Source organism: Mustelus asterias, chromosome 8, assembly GCF_964213995.1.
Source record: "Mustelus asterias chromosome 8, sMusAst1.hap1.1, whole genome shotgun sequence".
In the NCBI taxonomy this organism is placed as follows: Eukaryota; Metazoa; Chordata; class Chondrichthyes; order Carcharhiniformes; family Triakidae; genus Mustelus; species Mustelus asterias.
This window is the reverse complement of record NC_135808.1, coordinates 54,374,061-54,394,594: the sequence shown is the minus strand read 5'-3', so window position 1 is coordinate 54,394,594 and position 20,534 is coordinate 54,374,061.

Below are 20,534 nucleotides of genomic sequence, written 5' to 3'. Positions count from 1 at the left end.
AGGGCATCTTTGAAGTGGTTCCTCTGCCGTTTCGAAGCTCCAAGTGGAGCACTTGTTTCAGGAGTCTCGTGTCAGATTTGGGGACGATGTGGCCCGCCCAGCAGTGCTGATTAAATGTGGTCAATGCTTAGATGCTGGGGATATTGGCCTGAGTGAGAACAATGACTTTGGTGTGCCTATCCTGCCAGTGGATTTGCAAGATCTTGCAGAAGCAACGCTGGTGGTATTTCTCCAGAGTTTTGAGGTGTCTGCCTAACATAGTTCACATCACTGAGCCATATAGGAGGGCAGGTATCACTACTGCTGTGCAGACCATGAGTTCAGTGCAGGTCTGAGGTCCTGTTCTACAAACTCTCTTTTCCTCAGATTTCCAAAGGCTGTGCTTACACACTAAAGGTGATATTGAACCTCGTCATCAATATCTGGCCTTGTTGACAGTAAGCTCCCGATCTATGGAAAGCAGATGGAGAGTCACCATTCTTGAAGATTGGTTTTGTGACTTGAAAGCTCTGTCCAGTGGTTTATCTGTTGTGCAGTGCTGTTGCTGTTTGTAGTGTACATCAATGATCTAGATGTGAATCTGGGGGATATGATTGGTACGTTCGCAGATCACATGAAAATTGGTGGTGTGGTAAATAGCGAGGAGGAAAGCCTTAGATTGCAGGATGATAGAGACAGGCTGGTCAGATGGGCAGAACAGTGGCAAATGGAATTTAACCCTGAAAAGTGTGAGGCGGTGTATTTTGAGAGGACTAACAAGGCAAGGGAATACCCAATGAACGGTAGGACACAAGGGAGTATAGAGGACAGAGGGACCTTGAGGTGCATGTCCAAAGACCCTTGAAGGCAACAGAACAGGTACAAAGAACAATACAGCACAGGAACAGGCCCTTCGACCCTCCAAGCCCGTGCCGCTCCCTGGTCCAAACTGGTAGTGTGGCGACCAGAACTAGACGCAGTATTCCAAATGCGGCTGAACCAACGTTCTATACATCTGCAACATCAGACCCGAGCTTTTATACTCTGTGCCCCGTCCTATAAAGGCAAGCATGCCATATGCCTTCTTCACCACCTTCTCCACCTGTGACGTCACCTTCAAGGATCTGTGGACTTGCACACCCAGGTCCCTCTGCGTATCTACACCCTTTATGGTTCTGCCATTTATCGTATAGCTCCTCCCTACATTATTTCTACCAAAATGCATCACTTCGCATTTATCAGGATTGAACTCCATCTGCCATTTCTTTGCCCAAATTTCCAGCCTATCTATATCCTTCTGTAGCTTCTGACAATGCTCCTCACTATCTGCAAGTCCTGCCAATTTTGTGTCGTCTGCAAACTTACTGATCACCCCAGTTACACCTTCTTCCAGATCGTTTATATAAATCACAAACAGCAGAGGTCCCAATACAGAGCCCTGCGGAACACCACTAGTCACAGGCCTCCAGCCGGAAAAAGACCCTTCCACTACCACCCTCTGTCTTCTGTGACCAAGCCAGTTCTCCACCCATGTAGCCACCTCCCCCTTTATCCCATGAGATCCAACCTTTTTCACCAGCCTACCATGAGGGACTTTGTCAAACGCTTTACTAAAGTCCATATAGACGACATCCACGGCCCTTCCCTCGTCAACCATTCTAGTCACTTCTTCAAAAAACTCCACCAGGTTAGTGAGGCATGACCTCCCTCTCACAAAACCATGCTGACTATCGTTAATGAGTTTATTCCTTTCTAAATGCGCATACATCCTATCTCTAAGAATCTTCTCCAACAACTTCCCCACCACAGCCGTCAAGCTCACCGGCCTATAATTACCCGGGTTATCCTTCCTCCCCTTCTTAAATAACGGGACCACATTAGCTATCCTCCTATAGATAAGGTGCTTAAGAAGACATTAAGAAGACATATGGGATATTTGCCTTTATTAGCCAAGACATAGAATATGACATAGAAAGCAGGGAAGTTATGGTGGAACTGTATAATACGCTTGTTAGGTCAAAGCTAGAATACTGTGTGCAGTTCTGGTCCCCACACTTTAGGAAGGATGCGATTGCACTAGAGAGGGTGTAGAGGAGATTCACCAGGGTGTTGCCTGAGCTGGACCACTTCAGCCAAGAAGAGAGGCTGGATAGATTGGGATTGTTTTCCTTAGAGCAGAGAAGGCTGAGGGTGGACCTCATCAAGGTGTACGAAACTATGAGAGGCATAGATAGGGTAGATAGGAAGAAACTTTTCCCCATAGCAGACGGGTCAATAACCAGGTGGCATAGATTTAAGGTCAGTGGCAGCAGATTTAGAGGGGACTTGAAGAAAATCTTTTTCACCCAGAGGGTGGTGGGAATCTGAAACTCACTGCCTTTTGGAGTGGTAGAGGGGGGAACACTCACAACATTTAAGAAGCATCTAAATGAGCACTTGAAATGCCATAGTCTAGAAGGCTCAGGACCAAGTGCTGGAAAATGGGATTAGAATAGGCAAGTGCTTGATGCTCTGTGCAGATACGATGGGGCGAAGGGCTTCTCTCTCTGCTGTAAAGCTCTATGACTCCTTCCAGATAAAGAAAACAAGTTCATGTATTCACACCAATAGTGCTTCTCCGCCATGTTTCAGCGCTACAGCAGGGATTTCATCTGATCCTGATGCCTTGCGCTTTAGCTGTCAGATGGCCGTTATATGTATTGAGCAGTTGGTTACAGTTGGTGACGTCTGCAGGGTGTGCTGGTGCTGCATGTGTTGTGACTTTAAGGGGTACTGCTCAGACTACCAGCTTCTAGTTAGGCTGCAGCGTAAAAGTGAGATTATGGATTGACAGCAAATAAAAGTTAGGTTGATTGGCCATGCTAAATTGCCCCTTAGGTGTCCTGAGATGTGTAGGTTAGAGGGATTTAGATATGTAGGGATATGGGGGCAGGGCCTGAGTGGGATTGTGGTCGGTGCAGACTCGATGGGCCGAATGGCCTCTTTCTGCACTGTAGAGTTTCTATGATTCTATGATTCTAAAAGGACAAACTGTTCACAGAGAAAGGAGGAGAGGAAAAAGTGCTCTTAGCAAGAGGCCTGATCAACCTAGAGCCTCCTCTTCCTAAGGCAAGATCAGTGAGTTTATTGTCTCCTTATGAAGGAGATACTCACAAAACTCTTCGACCTCTTGGAACCAGATCTGGAACCTCTGAACAGGGAAAGGAGAGCACTGCCAGTGGCTGTGAAGATGACCATAGCCCTCAACTCCATTGTGTTGGAACCCCAAAGCTGGAATAGGCAACGTATCTAATGTCTCCCAATTTGCTGTTTGATGCTGCATCCTAAAAGTGAGCATTTTCTTTTCACCAGGAGCGGGATTTCATTGTGTTCTCTCTGGACAGAGAGAAGCAGATAGGGCTTGCACATGACTTCCCCTCAATTCTGAGCTGTACCGCAACCATAAATGTAACCACAGACTACTAAATGTGCAGATAGCATGAGATCAATCTTAGACATCATGTTGGTAATTGCCTGCCATCCTAGCAGCAATCATGATGCATTCATCCTGTGCCAGTCCTCTGTTCTCTCAATCTTGCGTCAAGCCTGAGGGCGGCTGCTGGGCAAACACTTTACACCTGCCTCATTACTCCCCTTTCCAATCCAACCACATGAGGCCAACATCTGAAGGTTGTGCTGCCACATAAAATATCATAGGGCAAACTATTGGGATCATGAAACGATGGTTCTGCTTCCTGTTTCACAATTCAGTGCATGCCAAAGCCGGTATTCTGATTCATGGTGATCTAATGTATCTTCCACCAACTGGACATCATGAGGACACAGCTCTTCCAGGCATGCAGAGAATAGCAGACCGAGGAGGAAAGGAGGAGGCTGATGGTCCATCCAGATTCCAATTGGTTTGCTTGTGGCTAAACACTGGCACTGGTGTTGTTGGGGAACCCCCGGAGGAGGCCAAGGTGGACCATCTACTCGGCACTTCTGGCTGAAGATTGTTGCAAATGCTTCAGCCTTATCCTTTTCACTGATGTACCAGGCTTTTCCATCACTGAGGATGGGAAAATTTGTAAGGCCATTAAATGTCAAGAAGAGATCGTTAGATTCTTTCGAATTAGAATTAGTCATTAGCTGGCACTTGTGTAGCACCAATTTCACTTGTTCTTAGCAGCCAATTTCTGCATGTGGTCCAGTGCTTAGCACTGCTGCTTCACAGCGCCAGAGACCTGGGTTCAATCCTAACCTTGGATGACTGTCTGGGTGGAGCTTGTATGTATTCCCTGTGTCTGTGTGGGTTTCCTCCGGGTGCCCTGGTTTCCTCCCACGGTCCAAAGATGTGCAGGTTAGGTTGATTGGCCATGCTAAACTGTCCCTTAGTGTCCCTAGATATATAGGTTAGCGGGGTAAATTTGTTGGTTTAATGGGATAGGCCTGGGCAAAAGCCAGTGCAGACTTAATAGGCCAAATGGCCTCCTTCTGCACTGTAGGGATTCTCAGAGGAGTTGTGAATGGTGCTGAACATTTTAAAGTAAAAGTTAAAGTTTATTTATTCGTCACAAGTAAGGCCTACATTAACACTGCAACAAAGTTACTTTGAAATTTCCCTAGTTGCTACAGTCCAGCGCTTGTTCGGGTCAATGCACCTAACCAGCATGTCTTTCAGAATGTGGGAGGAAACCGGAGCACTCGGAGGAAACTCAGGGGAGAACGTACAAACTCCATACAGACAGTGACCCAAGCTGGGAATCGAACCCGGGTCCCTAGCGCTGTGAAATAGCAGTGCTAACCACTGGGCTACTGTGCTGCCCGCTTTTTACAATCATTAGTGAACGTCCCCACTTCTGACGTCATAATGGAAGGAAGGTCATAGATGTAGCAGCCGCAGATGGTTTTGCCTGGGGCACTGCCCTGAGGAACTCCTGCAACAATATCCCAGAACTGAGTTGATTGGCCCCTAACAACCACAGCCATCTTCCTTTCTCTCTATCTATTCTATTTAGATCCCTTATGATTTGAACACCCTTATCAAATCTCCTCTTAACGTTCTCTTCTCTATGGATGATTGCTGCACAGATTGCTTCTAATGTTATACTGGGAGCTACAGTCCAGGGCTTTGCCATTCGAAGATGCAGGTGCAGACTTCAAATCCGGCACCATTCCTGTTGCTTCCCCTCTGGATGACGTGATCCTGTAAGACATGACAACCAGGGAAAAGGACCGCAGCTGCTGAATTATTTTCAAGAGCCTGTGCATACCTGCACACTGCTTAGGGCATTATCCAACTCAAATAGAAGGAACAGTGTACGGGGAGGTGGGGGAAGGTCAAAGTCTGTAAGTTGGATGAAGTGTAAAGAATATCTTCATGAGTGGACTGACATTAGTACTCCTTAGCAAGGTTACCAAGGTCAGCCCACAGGCAGAAACATTACACAGTTTCAGGGTTTTTACTGTGTGTCATTATGAACACCCATCAGTAATTAAACATGTATAATTGAGCGAGCTACATCAAAGGTACATGGAATGTTCCTTTCAAAAGAGCTGACTCTCTGTGTGAATATTTTTGCAAGTTCCTTGAAAGCTATGAACAATGATTACTTGCTTCCCAAGTGAGAAAATGCAGGAAATATTTCCACCCTTAACAACTGCCCTTGAGTGTGCTAAATAATATTGAAGGAACGTCATGGTGCTAATGGGATCTGGTTTTAATAAGTAGGGTTATTAACTGCACAGTTAATTGTTCAACGATGCACACCAAATCTAATTTCTGAAGTTTGAAGCAGATCAAAGCCCAGATCATGCTACTGAGTTAATGCATTTTAAGTTATTTAATTGGGCAGCTACTGACATGGGACAGGCAACAATTGCTAACCCAGGTGGCTGGAGCTGTATTGATTTTCATAGCAGTAACTCTGGTGGTCTTCACTGAAGGGTCTCTCAGGTGTTCTTGTTGGGTGGTAACACTGTATTTCACTAGATTCTCACTGTATTTTACTGGTGTTAATACTGCACACTCTCATTTGACAGAATCATCTCTCTTTCTCCTTCACTCTGGTATTGCTGTGCTGTCCTGACAATATCGCTGTACAATATGCACCTCATTTGGGAAGGTAGAGTTGAGGTAGAAGATCAACCATGGTCTTATTGAATGGGGGAAGCAGGCTTGGAGGGTTGAATGCCCCATTCCTGCTTCTGTTTGTTACGTTCTTTTCGCCATTCAGGGAATTAATGCAGCTTTTCACTGGTAACAATACTATTCTTTGTTGGTTGTAATTCTGTGTTCTATCACTGGTGGTAATTATGCTGTCCTTTATTGGGATAACAGTTTTTAAGTGGGATGTCTGGGTTGTCCTTACAAGGTTACAAAGTATTTAAAGCACAGAAACAGACCATTCAGCACAGCTACTCCATGACTAATTTTTATACTTCCTCCAACTCTTCTTCATCTCATCACATTAATGTATCCTCCTCTTCATTTCTTCCTCGTGTGTTTATCCTGATTCCCCTGAAGTTCATTTGGCACAGTGGCACAGTGGTTAGCACAGCATCAGGGAAGTGGGTTCGATTCTGGCCATGGGTTCTGTGGATATCTACCTAAACTCCACATTGTCCTGTGTGTGGAGTTTGCACATTTTTCCTGTATCTGCATGGGTTTCCTCCAGGTGTTCCCGCTTCACACTGTGATCCCACAGTTCAAAGATGTGTAGGTTAGGTGGATTGGCCATGTTAAATTGTCCCTTAGTGTCCAAAGATGTGTAGGTTAGGTGGATTAGCCATGGGTAAATGCGCAAGGTTGCGAGGATAGGCTGCTGGGGGGTGGGGGGGGGGGGGGGGGTGGGGGGGGTGGTTGGCCTGGGTGAAATGGTCTTTCAGATAATTGGTGCAGAATTGATGGACAGAATGGCTTCAGTCTGTAGGGATTTTATGGTTCTGTGGATACTTACCTAAAGCATCCCCATGGGCTGCAGAGGGGGCATGATGGGGGGACTCATCGGAAGGGTCCCGATCCTGGTGACCCATGATGCCATGGGAGGGGGTTACACTGCCACCGATGATGGGGGGGTCCAATGTCTGTGTTGGGGGCGGGGTGGAAGGAAGCCTCCCAATGCACTGGGAGATTGGGGCGCCTGCGCAATGGCGCCCGAGCGCTCTGCAACTGGCAACTGGCTTCACCAGCATGCATAGGCTCCGCGAATCTCCCAACTGCCAAAAAGATTGACAGAATGGAAGATTTCAATACCAAACTTGCCCAAAACATAGAGTGAAACACTCAAGTTTTCACACTTTTTGGACACTTAGAATTTTTTGGTACGTTTGTGCCCATTGTCTTTGACAAGGGATTCGTATCCGTGGTCTGGGTTTCTGAGATGATTAAATGTTCCAACCATTAAGAATTTAAAGGAAGGTTGTGGGGTCCTTTGTCATAGCAGATGACTAGATGCTAGTTGGCCAACCTGGGTTAGGAAATGCAGATGGCCTTTGTATAGTTCACTTTGAATTTGGTCTGTGCAACCCACAGGGGTATCGTTTGTGGCTCTTCAGAGATAATGAGGTACAGGTTTCCCTGATATTCACAGAAAGCTCCTTTGTTTGAGGGTCACAGATAGGCATGGCTTCAGCAATTTTAAAATGTCTTTGTCTAGTTTTAATTTTTTTTTGAAATTGCCATGATGAACTCTAAAGCTGTTTTATTAAACATATACAGAATAAAGTATTAGTCCCCTCTCACACCTCATACTCATCAAAGAAGTTAATTTGCCAGCTACATGCCCAGTCTGCAAGTTTATCAATGTCTTCCTGAATTTTGTCACAGACCTTCTCTGCATTAAGTGGCCACCCACCCCAAATTTGGTGTCATCACACATTGAAATTGTACTTTTATGTAAATGATGAACAACAGAGGTGCCAGCGATGATCCTTGTGGAACATAACTTTTCACCTTTAGCCACGTGAGGTAACTCTGTTAACCTCTAACCCGTATTCTCTGTAGCTGGCTGCTATCCATTCTGCTACATTCTGGAGTCTCCTGACTTCACTTTAGTTATGAATTGTGAAATGCTAATGTATTATTGCCTATCCTTTCTTCAATGAATTTAATCAGATTGGTCAAGTTCAGCCATTTTTGGAATCTATGCGAACAACTATTATCTTTCAGTTTCTAGGTGTTTTTCTATTACATTTTTGAATAAGAATTCTGATATCTTTCCTATGACTGCCATTAAGTTAATTGTTCATGGACTTGTGCACTCTCCCTTTGTATATGTAGGAATCACATTAGCTTTCTGCGTTTTCACCAAATGCTCCCTCTGTTCCATAACCAGGTGCTATTTGTTCTCTCACCACTTGCTCGCTCTGCTTCCTAACCAGATGTCCTCGCTGTTTTCCCCTCAACATGTGCGATCCCTGTAGCCTCTTCACCAGATGCTATCTCTGCTCCCTCACCAAATTGTCCCTGCACATTACATCTGAAAAATAAACGCGCTGATCCTACTGCAGGTAAGTCTCCATTTGCATGTCACTGGATTATCCACATGGTTCTTTAAACCTGCTATTTCTCATCTTTAATAAGAACTGGCTTAAGTAAAAAGCTGTCTGAATCTTGCCATTAGCTGCTTTCCTCATAAGATGCTACATTTGTGTGGCTGGAAAAATACCTAATGTGAATATTTAATTGTTCCCTTGGTACAAATATATGTGTTAAGATTCAAATGAGGAGAAAATGCAATAGTCAAACATGATTTGAATTATGGGTGAACATGTGACGGTACTGTACCTAATATTAAACTGAAGAAAATAATCACCTTGATTTCTTTCCTGAGACTCAAGCTGTGGGAATTTGGAAATGTAGTCCCATTGATAACATTCTATCCAGAATGCTTTACACAAAGGAGCAACCTGTGGGGGCCTCTGATGACCGAAACTCACTGGGATTTTGTGATGTGATTGTTCCAAGGTAGCTCTAACAAACTAATAAATCAACATTTTATGTTCATGAATCTGCAAACTGGATAGAATAGAACTGGACTTCAATAATTAAAAACAATACTAAGTTTGTGCACACTGCAAGTTTTAATGAACACTGGGTTAAGTGGGTTGTTTGATATCATGTGGAGATATTGGTCGTTATGCAGCTGTGCATCAAATGTTCTCGTGGTTAATGGTACCAGCAGTTTCTGACAAAGTGCTGCAGAGTTTGATACTTTTTTAAATTAAAATTTAATTTAAAAAAATTATTGATTCATGAATACTTCATTGGATCTAATACATTTAACTGTAATGGTTATTAGTGATGGAACAGCTGGATTGAATTACCAGGAAGAGAGTTTGAAGCTGCGTCATTGAGTCATTTAAGATGGAGAACGTGCTGTAATAGCAAGAGGGGAGGGTCTGTGTTCTAGAAGGATGAGATCTCAATTCGGTTAAGTACATGCTTCATCTAAATTTAATCTCATGATGATAGTATAAATTGTTTGTGTAGACATCAGGATTCACAAAACACAATTACAACACAAATTCAATAAATTGCTAATGCTTTCGCTAATGATAGAACATAGAACATAGAACATAGAACATTACAGCGCAGAACAGGCCCTTCGGCCCACGATGTTGCACCGACCAGTTAAAAAAAAACTGTGACCCTCCAACCTAAACCAATTTCTTTTCGTCCATGAACCTATCTACGGATCTCTTAAACGCCCCCAAACTAGGCGCATTTACTACTGATGCTGGCAGGGCATTCCAATCCCTCACCACCCTCTGGGTAAAGAACCTACCCCTGACATCGGTTCTATAACTACCCCCCCTCAATTTAAAGCCATGCCCCCTCGTGCTGGATTTCTCCATCAGAGGAAAAAGGCTATCACTATCCACCCTATCTAAACCTCTAATCATCTTATATGTTTCAATAAGATCCCCTCTTAGCCGCCGCCTTTCCAGCGAAAACAATCCCAAATCCCTCAGCCTCTCCTCATAGGATCTCCCCTCCATACCAGGCAACATCCTGGTAAACCTCCTCTGCACCCTCTCCAAAGCCTCCACATCCTTCCTGTAATGTGGGGACCAGAACTGCACACAGTACTCCAAGTGCGGCCGCACCAGAGTTGTGTACAGTTGCAACATAACGCTACGACTCCTAAATTCAATCCCCCTACCAATAAACGCCAAGACACCATATGCCTTCTTAACAACCTTATCTACTTGATTCCCAACTTTCAGGGATCTATGCACACATATACCTAGATCCCTCTGCTCCTCCACACTATTCAAAGTCCTCCCGTTAGCCCTATACTCAACACATCTGTTATTCCTACCAAAGTGAATTACCTCACACTTCTCCGCATTAAACTCCATCCGCCACCTCTCGGCCCAACTTTGCAACCTGTCTAAGTCTTCCTGCAAACTACGACACCCTTCCTCACTGTCTACCACACCACCGACTTTGGTGTCATCAGCAAATTTGCTAATCCACCCAACTATACCCTCATCCAGATCATTAATAAATATTACAAACAGCAGTGGCCCCAAAACAGATCCCTGAGGTACACCACTTGTAACCGCACTCCATGATGAATATTTACTATCAACCACCACCCTCTGTTTCCTATCCGCTAGCCAATTCCTGATCCAATTTCCTAGATCACCCCCAATCCCATACATCTGCATTTTCTGCAGAAGCCTACCATGGTGAACCTTATCAAACGCCTTACTAAAATCCATATATACCACGTCCACTGCCCTGCCCCCATCCACCTCCTTGGTCACTTTCTCAAAAAACTCAATAAGGTTAGTAAGGCACGACCTACCTGCCACAAAACCATGCTGACTATCACCTATCAATTCATTACTCTCCAAATAACTATAAATCCTATCCCTTATAATTTTTTCCAACATCTTGCCGACAACAGAAGTGAGACTCACCGGTCTATAATTCCCGGGGAAGTCTCTGTTCCCCTTCTTAAACAATGGGACAACATTCGCTAACCTCCAATCTTCTGGTACTATACCAGAGGCCAACGACGACCTGAAGATCAGAGCCAGAGGCTCTGCAATCACTTCTCTTGCCTCCCAGAGAATCCTTGGATAAATCCCATCCGGACCAGGGGATTTATCTATTTTCAGACCCTCCAGAATATCCTGCACATCCTCCTTATCAACTGTAATACTGTCTATTCTACTCCCTTGCAACCCAGTGTCCTCCTCAGCTATATTCATGTCCCCTTGCGTGAACACCGAAGAGAAATATTGGTTCAATGCTTCACCAATCTCCTCCGGTTCCACACATAACTTCCCTCTGCCATCTATAACTGGCCCTAAACTTGCCCTAACCAACCTTCTGTTCTTGACATACCTATAGAACGCCTTAGGATTCTCTTTAACCCTATCCGCCAAAGTCTTCTCATGTCCCCTTTTAGCCCTTCTAAGCTCGCTCTTCAACTCCCTCTTAGCCAATCTAAAGCTTTCTAGTGCACTACCCGAGTGCTCACGTCTCATCCGAACATAAGCCTCCTTTTTCTTTTTAACCAACAAAGAAACTTTTTTGGTGCACCACGGTTCCCTAGCCCTACCAATTCCTCCTTGCCTCAGTGCATTTGGGATCAAAAGTGGAAATGCCTTGAAGAGGTTGTGGAAGAGATTTATTGGAGTGATACTAAGGATGGAGGATTTCAGTGATGTGGAGAGACTGGCAAAATTGGGATTGTTCTCCTTAGAGAAAAGCGTTTTTCCGACAATCGACAATGTTTTCATAGCCATCAGTAGGTTCTTAATTCCAGATATTTTTTATTGAATTCATATTCCACCACCTTTCATGGTGGGCGTCAAACCCGGGTCCCCAGAACATTAGTTGAGTTTCTGGATTAATAGTCTAGCGATAATACCACTAGGCCATCGCTAGACTATTAATCAAAGGTGGATAACCAAAGGTGACAGACTTATGATAATTGGCCAAAGAGCCAGAGGGCAGATGAGGATAACTTTTATAAACTGTGTGTTATGACCTGGAACATTGCCTGAAAGGGTTGTGGAAGCAGATTCAATAGAGACTTTCAAAGATGAATTGGACAAATGCTTAAGCAGAAGAAATTTGCAGAGCAGGAGATTGAGACTAATTAGATAGTACTTTCAAAGGACTGGCACAGACAAGAAAGCTGAACAGCCTCCTTCTGTGTTGTATGATTCAGAAAAATTCTCTCCAATTTCCCTCCTCCTCTCTTCTGACATAATGATGCCGATTTTTGCTAGATTATGGTCGCTTGGGTCCCTTTGACAGATTAACCAAGTGTCCAAGAACTTGTAGATAATAAATTATTAGCAGCAAGTTATTTGACAATGAGTGAGGGAAGGAATCCTAACTGATCCTGACCCTGTTCTGATCTTCTAATGCCAGGAAACTTTGGAAACAGAAACTGTGACTGATGCATTTCCACTTTTGATCCCAAATGCACTGAGGCCAACATTTGAGCCTCTACAATATTAATGTCTATATCCTTTTCATCCTTTTATTAATGGATATATTTTCAGTAGACCATTGGGGAACTAGCTTGACGGAGCGACTGACATATTCAGTTACTGCTCCACTCTTTCCCCTGATTATGCCATCATTTCTAAAAATATTTTGTTACCTTTGAGCAAAAAGGTAAAAGATATTGTTAAAGTTCACAGTAAGTTTTTCAGATTGATTATTTAAAGGGGCCCTTTTAGGCAGTTCAGGGGCCTTGTAGCTTTTCACCAAGCCTTTGAGTTAGGTGGAGAACAGTCCTCGTACAATAATGGCGGCTAGAGACAGCACTTCAGAAAAGGCTCAGTTGTGAAATACTCACTGACATTGCTTAGTCTAGGTTTTTGCCTTCCAAAATGCACTACTAGCTGAGTACTTACTCAGCCTGAGATTTTTGCTATATCAAGGAAGGAGCAGACTCCAATTTGCGAGTCACAATTAGGTTCAGGCTCATGGAAAGCAGAAGCCGGGAGTGGAGCCCGATACTTCTTGTCCTCTGCCCAATAAAAAGGAAGAAAATGGTGCAATGTTAAAAATCCACCCAGAGACAGCCCTGCCACATCATTGGAGGTGACCTGCAACTCTTGCACTTGCTATTGATTTTTATGTTACCGGAAACATGGTTTCCCTGTATGAGCTGTCTCATTTACTATCTACCCTTCGTTAAGGCAGCATATACTGATGTGTTTGCTGTTATAAGCCAATGTTGCCACTTTAGCCTATCCTACGGGTTGCTTGCTGCGCCACTATTTCGCTGCTTATCATGCAGCAGCTCACACAGCTCTTCAAGTCCACCCAGAGGCATAGTTCACCTGCTGCACCCCTCACTCCATCTCAGGCCCTCTCACACCCATAATGTCCATCTTGAAGTATTTCCCTTCATAAGACACAACACACTGAGCACAATCAGGCTTACTCTCAGAAGCATCACTAAATAGGCCATGAATATTCCTTGAACCCCTCAGGCCCTTATTGCATTTGTGACCTGGGGCATAGATTGCCACCCTGTCCCTTGCAATGCCTAGACCACTAAGCTTCTGCCAGGCAAACACTCCCTCCCATGCCATACACAGATTAGCACCATTACCATCCCCTCATGTTCATTAAATCCATGAAGTTCATGACAAGTAAAGACATGACAGCCCCACATGCTGACTTATCTGCCTGTGGTAACATGGCCTCTTTAAAGGGGCGATGCTTTGAGAGCTACGTGATCGGGCTGGACCTTATACAGAGACTGCGTAGGAAGGTGAGCCAATTTGGAGCAAGGGATATATTATATAAATATGTTTATATAATATGTATATATAAATCATTTATTGTTAAAGCCACAATGAATCACCTTCGGCTTTACTACACTGGCAACGAGGAAAATCTATGTTAGTCATTGGGAGTTTGCAGTGCGCAGTTACGGGGGAGGAGAGTGATCATCGAAGCTAAGAAGGGACAGGTACAAACATCATAAAAATATATAGAAACAGACATAGAAAATGGAAGAAGGAGTAGGCCATTTGGCCCTTCAAACCTGCTTGATCATTCATTATGATAATTCAGTACCCTGTTCCTATGGGCCTTCTTCCCACAGCTCTTAATCCCTTTAACCCCAAGAGTTATGTCTAATTCATTCTTGAAATCACACAATGTTTTGGCCTCAACTACTTTCTGTGATAGTGAATTTCACAGATTCAACACTCTCTGGGTGAAGAAAGTTCTCCTCACCTCAGTCCTAAAAGGTTTACCACTTATCCTCAAACTATGACCCCTAGTTCTGGACTCCCCCACCATTGGGAACATTCTGAATCTACCCTGTCTAACCCTGTTAGAATTTTATTAGTTCCTATGAGATCCCCTCTCAGTCTTCTGAACTCCAATGAATATAATCCTAACCAACTTAGTCTCTCCTCATATGGCAGACTTGCCATCCCAGGACTCAGCCTGGTAAACCTTTGCCCTCTATAGCAAGAACATCCTTCCTCAGATAAGGACACCAAAACTGCACACAATACTCCAGGTATGGCACCTATACAATTGCAGTAAAACATCTCTATTCCTATACTCAAATCCTCTCGCTATGAAGGCCAACACACAATTTGCCTTCTTTACTGCCTGCAGTACCTGCGTGCTTACTTTCAGTGACTGATGCACGAGGACACCAAGGTCTCGCTGAGTAATCTGTCTTCCTATTATTGCTACCAAAGTCGATAACCTCACATTTAAACACATTATACTGCATCTGCCATGCATATGCTCACATTCTCAGCCTGTCCAAATCACACTGAAGTATCTTTGCATCCTCCTGACAGCTCACTCTCCCACCCAACTTTGGATCATCTGCAAATTTAGAGATAATACATTTAGTTCCCTCTTCCAAATCATTAATATATAATGTGAACAGTTGAGGTCCTAGCTCAGATTCTTGCATTACCTCACTAGTCACCGTCTGCCAATCAGAAAAAGACCCATTTATGCCAACTCTTTGGTTCCTATCTGCTAACCAGCTTTCTATCCATCTCAAGACATTACCTGCAATCCCATGCACCTTAACTTTACAAAGTGTCTGCAAAGTGAGACCTTGTCAAAAGCCTTATGAAAGTCAAAATAAACCACATCTACTGGTCCTCCTTAACTCTACTAATTACATCTTCAAAGAATTCCAATACCTTAAGCATTATTTCCCCTCAGTAAATCCATGCTGACTTTATCTGATTATACCACTGATTTACAAATGCTGAGTTATGAAATCCTTGATAATGGATAGCAACTTCCCTAATACTCATGTTAGGCTCACTGGTCTATAGTTCCCTGTTTTCTTTCTATCTCCCCTTTTGAATAGGTATCTGTAGGAATCATGCCAGAGTCCAAAGTATTTTGAAAAATGACCATCAATGGATCTGGTATTTCTGGGGCCAATTCCTCAAGTACTCTGAGATGTAGATTATCAGGTCCTGGAGAATTTTCAGCCTTCAATCCAATTAATTTCCACCAAAACTATTTCTCGACAAATATTGCTTTCCTTCAGCTTCTCACTGAAACTTGCAACATGCCTCCCTGGAATCTTGATTGAGGCCAAAGAAACACCTGTCTATCCCCCTTACAGTTGAATCCCTTATGACTATTGCATTTCTATGCCTTTTGGTGTGCAACAGAGCCAAACGTGGGGCTATGAATCTGGCTACTGCTTTTATCCTCTGATAGGCCATTCCCTTCAACACTATCCAAAATGGTATATTTGTCTTGCAGGGGAATAGCCACAGAAGTGCCTTTGCTGTGCCTGGTGGTCACCCGTTCCCTTCCTGCCTGTGGAGGCAGAGCCTGTGGAGGCAGAGCCTGTGGTGCTATCCATGATACCCTCTGCCTCACGGATGCTTCACAATGTCCTCAGATTCTGCTCCAGCTCTGAAACTTGGCTTCCAGGAGCTGCAGCTATCGATACTTCCTGAACACATGCTGATCCTGGGAACTGGAAATGTTCCTTGTCTCCCACATGGAGCGACAAGAGCAGACCGCGGCTTGGAGCTCTCCTACCATGGCTCATCTCTCTAAGTTCAATTAATCCTTTTAATATCAAACAATATCAACTAGGCCCTTCTTTTCCACTCTTTGTTTTATAGAATGTATTTCATACAAACAATGAATATTACATAGTACATATGTTTACTGTTTGGAATCTCATCGGCTTGTGTCATTTTCCAGCATGCGAAGGAAATTTTATGCAGGGCATTCTTAAAATAGTGGTGTACCTGGCTGACATCCTAATTACTTGAGCATCCCCTGAGGAGCACAGGGCAAACTTAGAAGAGGTCTTAAAAGGATTTTAAGAAGTGGGCGTCCATTGAAAATGACAGAAACGCACTTTCCAGGCCGATGAAGTTGCACACCTGGGTTTCAGGGTAGACATAAAAGGTCTACATCCTTTGGAAGATAAAATTAAAGGAAGTACCACAGCCTAAGAATGTAGCAGAGTTAAAATCATTCCGAGGCAGATTCTTACAAAATGTGTCTACAATTTTAGCCCCATTTCACCAGATTTTGATGAAGCATCAGCAATGGAAATGGGGAGAAGCACAAAAAGAGGCATTCAGAAAAAGTAAAGCAAGCCCTATAGTTGTCAACACTGCTTGTACATTTTGATCCAAACAAACCATTGGCAGTTACCAACAGTGCATCACCATATGGAATGGGAGCACAGCCCCACCCAAGCCATCTCATTGAAATGCCTCTGTGCCCTTTGCCAGGCATGGAGGGGTTTCCTGTATGGGCTGCTGATGCACACCCTTCACTTCCTTGTCCTTGCCCATCGCCTGGGAAACTTGTTTCTATCTGGCGCCGGAGGACCCTCTCTGAAGGAGTCCTCCCCCTTAACATGGGGAACTTGGGGTGGAGGGTGTTGCACACAACAGTTCCATACAACTGTAAACTGCATCGGACTCCCAAGGAACCTGCCCCTTTGCGGTCTTGTGGAGTCTGTGTACGTATAGGATGCTGTATACTGCATTCCACTTTTAGTTATTTTAAAAGCCTTTTGTTGCAGTTTTGTTTGCACTTCAGCCCCAATCTCCTGATCTACGGGCACCCGGTGCAGAGGCGGGGGGCGGGGATGGAGGAGGACCTCCTTGTGAACTTGCTCCTGGGACTGGCCAAACTTGCCATTGACGGGTCCAGGCATCAGGAGATCAGAGGGATCGTCCCACCTGACTGCCTGCCCCTCTACTATGGTTACATTTGTGGCACGGTGTCCCTGGAGAGGGAGCATGCGGTGTTCACCGGCACCATTGAGGCCTTCTGTGCACGTTGGGCACCTTGGACTGGGTGCCTTTTTGACCCTTTTAGTCACATTTTGGTTTAATGTTTTTAGTTTCATTTGCGATTTGTTTTTGTTTTGGGCAATTCCCCTTTAAAGGGCTGCCCCTTTTATTTTGTCCCTCAGTTTATTTAATTAAGTTTAATTTTTAAACTCAAAAGAGTTGGATCGGGCGCAGTCCTGTCCCCGCTTGGGTCCCAGCTATTCCTTCTTTTGGTCCTATTCCGGACCCCATCACAAGCATCAACTATTTTGGTGCTGCCTTCATGCTCTCTGCACCTGGAAAAATATATTGATTTTGCTTTCAACCCCTCTATCACCTTCACATGGTCCAGCTCTGACACTTCTCTTCCCTTCCTTGACCCCTTTGTCTCTGTTTCTGGTGATAGACTGTCCACCAGTTTCCATTAAAAGCCACCAACTCCCACAGTTACCTTGACTTCTTGTAAGAACTCCATTCTATTTTCTCAGTTCCTTTGCCTCCACCGCATTTGTTCTGATTATGCCACTTTCCATAATGGCGTTGCTGATATGTCTTTTTCCTTAATCATGGCTTTCCATTCACTGTGATTGATAGGGCACTCAACCATGTCCAATCCATCTCTTGGGCTACTGCTCTCACGCACTCCCTTCCCATCCAGAACCAGGATAGAGTCCCACTTGTCCTCACTTTTCACCCCACTAGCTTCCGCATTCAAAGGATCACTCTCCACCATTTCTGCCAACTCCAGCATGCTGCCACTACTCAACGTATCTTCCCCTCACTCCCCCAGTCAGCATTCTGCAGAGACCATTCCCTCCAGGACACCCTGGTCCACTCTTCCATCACACCCAACACATCAGCCCCCGCTCACGGCACCTTCCCATGCAATTGTAGAAGGTGCAACACCTGCCATTTTCCATCCTTCCTGCTCACCATCCCAGGGCCCAAACACTCTATACAAGTGAAGCAGCGCTTCACCAACACCTCCTTTAATCTGGTCTACTGCATTCGCTGTTTCCAATGTAGTTTACTCTGCATCAGGGAGACCAAATGCAGACTGGGTGACCACTTTGCAGAGCACATTCGGTCTGTCTGCAAGCAGGACCCAGACCTTCCTGTCTCTTGCCATTTCAACACACCATCCTGCTCTTCTGTCCACATGTCTGACCTGGGCCTGTTGCAATGTTCCAGTGAAGCCCAGTGCAAACTGGAGGAACAGCACCTCATCTTCGGGGCGGCATGGTAGCACAATGGTTAGCACCGCTGCCTCACAGCTCCTGGGTTCCTGGCTTGGATCACTGTCTGTGTGGAGTTTGCACATTCTCCCCATGTCTGTGTGGGTTTACTCCCAAGTGCTCCGGTTTCCTCCCACAGTCCAAAAATGTGTGGGTTAGGTTGATTTGCCATGCTAAATTGCCCATAGTGTCCTGGGATGTGTAGGTTAGAGGGATTAGTGAGGTAAATGTGTAGGGATAGGGCCTGGGGTGGGCTTGTTGTTGGTGCAGACTCAATGGGCTGAATGGCCTCCTTCTGCACTGTAGGGTTTCTATGATCTTCTGATTAGGTATGTTACAACCCCCCGGACTGAACATTGAGTTCAACAACTTCAGAGCATGAACTCTCTCCTCCACCTCCACTCCATTTCAATTCATCTTATTTGATTTGATTTATTTTCACCTCATTAATCCATTTTTATTACTTTATATTCTTTGTACTATTTTTAGTTTTATTTAATAAACAGTTCTGATGAAGGGTCATCCAGACTTGAAACATGAGCTCTATTCTTTCTCCACGGTAGCTGTCAGATCTACCGAGATTTTACAGCATTTTCCGATTTTATGTTAGAGTAGACTTGTGTATTACTGTCAGACGTATTATCAATAATAAATCGTTCATTGTTAAAGCAACAACGAGTCGCTTTCGTCTTTGCTACACTGCCCCGATGGACCTTGCTCAGAGCAGCCAGGAACCCCAGAATGGAGCAGGTCCCACTTTTCTTGAGCATGACCCAGAGATCCTGTTGCAGCAGGTGGAGATCCACAGGAACATCCTATTATTCTGAGGGCCGTGCTGCCTCCCAGTAACACAAGGCAATCTGGCTCAAGATAATTGAGGTAGTCAGTGCTGCAGGCCAGCAGTAGCAAATTGGATCCAGTGCCAAAGTGCTTCAATGAACTTCTGCACCACAGTAAGGTGAGTGAGTGGCAGTAAGATGTTCCTGTTACGTATGCAGCCTGATTATGTTGTATGCAGCATGGCTGGCCTCAGGTGGGCACAGGACAAATGATGCTCAGAAGTACTGAACAGTATGGATCCCTGGCCAAGGTGAATCAAATAATGTACATGTGAACAAAGGCCATTGAGGAAGAGACATTTGAGATATCTGGGGGCAGTTTCAAGGACCTTGCCTCAATGAGACTACACACCACCCTTTCCATCTTTTCAGGAGGAGAGACGCACAACAACAGGGAGCTGGCCAAGATCAGGAGGTGGGACCCCAAATCTGAGAAAGATCAAAGCTGTGGAGGAGAGGGCAATGCCCATAACACAGATTCTGCCATCAGAACATGTGGGTGATGGGGGATCCCCAACCACTCCCCGGTCCTCTCCTGGTGGCACAAGGACGTGGGGTTGATGGAACTGTGCAGGGAGCGGCATGCTGACAGTGAGGAGAGAGAGGGTATAGGCTTTGGATGTGGCATCTTGGGTATTAATGGCTCCTGGTTATGAAGGTGTTCAGCCTAGAAGGCATTGACTGGTGGCAAACCAAGTTTAGTCATAGCTTTGAAATAATATCAATGGGAATGGGATCATGTGCATGTCTCCATGTCATGACTATCTGGTGTTTCTCTCACCAAAGCTGTAGTCTCATCAACTGGAGAGTAATCTGACCTTGGACAAAGGGGAGGTAGACGAGAATGAGTGTGCACCAACATCATCTTCCAAAGCAGCAGGCATCAGCCCAGAGACGCGCACTCTGGTGGATTTCAGCACAAAAATAAAGTGGGGAGAACTGAATGAAGAACACAGCATCAGTGTGCGCAAGAAGGTGTAAGAGACAGAGGTGTCTGTGCACAGATTACCCCAAGAGAGGGGAGGGCTGTCACAGGGATGCTGCACAGGCCAGTGCAGCAGAACCTCAGGCATCTCCCTTTGGGACTAAGTATCTCGACCTGCAACACCAGATTAGTGGCTATCTGACTGAGTTCTCTGCGGCATTGTGAGCTCATGCACTCCAAATGGTGGAATCTGTTATGGTCATAACCTTTGGCGTGTCCTGG